Here is a 3,515-nt window from a genome sequence, read left to right on the forward strand (position 1 = left end):
GTTCCTTATGCCTGTTGGTGTTCGTCGGTGCCATTATTGAGCTCCATTCAACTAGACGCTATCTACTACATATAGCAATGAAGGAATCGTTACACGACAGCATCATTACATTGTGTAGAAATACAGGACCTAGAATGGTAATCTCATCGACTAGGTGAACTAGGATGTGCGTCATAATATTGAAGAAGGATGATGAAAATCCAAGTGTCATTTAAAATATATTTTAGTGTGATGAAAATATGGTTAGTGGAACTAATATCGGGTGCTAAAAGTTTATCTTAGGATATTGGTTCTAAGAATGGAAGACCAACGCGGCAACGACCACGAGCATTGACAACTGCATCCATCCATCCACCCATCCATCCGTCAGTCCATTCACCCTTCAATAAATAACTAATTCATGCATTGAATATGTATATCTACTTCCAAGAAAACAAAAGAGACTGACCGGTCGAACACATCAACAACTCATTATGCTCCTGTACTGCTATACATACATGACATCCATGCAGTGCAGCACTAGTAGAAAAGGGGGCATCAGTCCCAGTTCGTAAGGGCCTTTAGTCCCGGTTCTTGAACCGGGACTAAAGGGTCGTGACTAATGCTTCCACCCTTTAGTTCCGGTTCTGACACGAACCGGAACAGATGAGCCTCCACATGGCCACTGCGAGCAGCCCAGGCAAGGGGGCCTTTGGTCCCGGTTGGTGACATGAACCGGGACCAAAAGGCTTCCACGTGTCAGCAGCTGAGGTTTTTCTTTTTTCTTAAAAAAAGTGGCTGGTTTAGGGGGTTAATTTTAGGTTGTTATTAGCTAGCTAATAGAGAGAAGTGTCCTCTCTTATACTGCTATGTTCATTTTACCCGCTGATATATAATAACTCATGCATGCTCGCATCATACATCATCATATATAATAACAAGTCCTACTAATCATGCATCATCATACAACTTCTACTCGTTATTAATAACAAGTCATACGATCATCCTCCTCATAGTCATCGAACCCAACCCTACATAATTGTTCTTAGCACATGGTCATCAGTATCAGGTAGGACCTAAACACCCTTAAGGTAAAATAGCATAAAACAATATAGACCCTGACTCTCCATTATGAAGAATGGAGATCATCATGTCTCCAATTCTTGCGCTTCGCCTCCTTTTGCTTGCAAGAAGATCCTTACGACTGTCCATACATTTTTTTTCCATTCTTTGATTGTCATGTCTCCACTTCTTTTAGAAATCCGGTATGGACAATTGAGATTCGTAGGACGACCTGGTTGTATGTTCAAAACATCAAGGCGACCGTGCATATACATCAGATGAGGCACACAATTATTCGGGATTATCTGTTGAAAAACATAGTAATAACTTCATAGTTAGCAATGATGTACTAGTTTTAGAAGTATTTAAAAAGATGCAGGGATGTCGTAATAGTAAAAAATCTTACCAGGGTATCTCCATGGTAGTTACCGTAGTTCAACACGTGCACTAGTGGCACGTGTTGACCATAATGTTGAGGAGTTCGATTGTAGACATTGTAATTCTCAAGATCAGTACAAAATGCGATCAGATGATTTTTCTCCTTATAAGTTAATTCAGAGCCATCGGTGTAGTGGGTTTTGTCTACCATTTTCCGCACATTCTTTGAAGAATGAAAATAAGCTGTCAATGGAAACAAGCTGTCAGCTATTTTGAAATAAACAATATAAATTACTTAATAACTATGTTAAGCTCACATGGGGGAAGAATTGGAGGTGTATCCACAAGGACCCAAATGCCCATATTGTCTTGTTGGATTGTAGGATCACCAAGATCCATGGTGACAAGCATACCCTCATCAAAACCATACATCTTGCAAAGTGCTTCCCAATTTTTGCAACCAAAATGGGTTACACTCTCAGCATTGTACATCTTTACTTGAAAATCCACACCATGATGGGTCCTTAGGAGATTTTTTTTGGTTTCCATACTTTCATGGTCTTCAAAACCCATCTTCTCCAAGACATAGCGTCTTGCATAGCATGGGATAAACTAGTCGAATTGGAAAATATGAAAAATACACGTTAAAATAGTTGAAGTCGTGCTTAATTATGAAAAAAACTATTGTCGTTGTTGTGTACCGTATGAACATCAAAGGTCTCCTCGAGCTTAATGCTGAAGCGCCGATATTCGTTCAGCTCAATGAACCTGTCGCACATACCTCGGTCGTCGTGGCACCAGTCGCACTCCCCCGGGCGGTTTTCGTCGTCCGAGTACGACATTTCCGGCCTAAGTTCATAATTCAAATATTAAATATATGTACTAAAAACCTAAATTAGATCATTATTACTAATCACTGGTTGATTATCGGTGATGATACGTAGCTCCTCCTTTCATTCCCGAGTGCATTATTACAACAAATTGTCTAGCACACGGGAATGAAGGAGAAGCTACCCCCATGATGGCGTGGATGATGGAGGGGGCTCCTAGATTTCTACATATAGTGCTCTTCAATTTTAGCATTCAAAGTAGGAGTACTTTTCCAATATGAGCATTCAATAAGCAAAACCAAATCGTAAAATAAAGTAGCATTCAAATGAGCATGCATTCAATTATAACCAAAAGTACATCATCTCTTGTGTCCGTACATCGTCGAATACTCCTCAAATACTATCATACATATAGCATCGCTAATTAATACAGCTAGAACCGTAGCGTCCGACGGGTATCGTCGCGGGCGGTGGACACCCAAAGATAAGGAACGATCACAGGACCATAGCTCCAGTGAGATGCCTAAAGAACCTGTCAGGTATTTTCGAACTTGCCCTCCAACGCAACCATGTAGCGACAGACGTGCTCGTCCTCCTCGCTGACACGGTGACGTACCACCTCCGCGGTGTCCGGAAGCCTCGTCAACGTCACTGGCCCACGCAACCGCCACCAAACAAGGATCGGGTCAACAACGGGCTGCCTCCTCACCAACCTACGTCCCCCAGAAGGTAGTACCTCCCAATACCAGCCCGGCGGAGCCCAGTTCCGAACATGGCCCTGATCAAGCAGGCCTCCACCACCGCCGAGTCGACGATGACGAGGATGCGAGATAGGCATCGTCGACGTCGATGCGGGAACTACTTCTATATATAGTTAAATAAAGTAGTTTTATTAATTAAATCAACTAGTTCAACTACTAAGCACTTACTATAAATAAATAAAGTAGTACTTATTAAAAATAAACTACTTCTATATATAGTAAAATAAATTGGTTTATTAAATCAACTAGCTAGTTCAACTAAAACTAGTTTAACTATAGTTCTATTATTTTTCTAACTAATTTTCCTATACATACACAATAAATTGACAAAGAAAATACTATGAACAAAAAAATCATTAAAATTCTATGAACAAAATTAGAACAGAAAAAAATCATAAAAATTCTATGAACAGAAAAAAAATCATAAAAAAATTTGACATCTAAATTACAACAGAAAAATCATTAAAAAATCTAACACAATATGAACAAATTAATTACACAATAT

This window comes from Triticum aestivum, chromosome 7B, assembly GCF_018294505.1.
Source record: "Triticum aestivum cultivar Chinese Spring chromosome 7B, IWGSC CS RefSeq v2.1, whole genome shotgun sequence".
Taxonomy (NCBI): Eukaryota; Viridiplantae; Streptophyta; class Magnoliopsida; order Poales; family Poaceae; genus Triticum; species Triticum aestivum.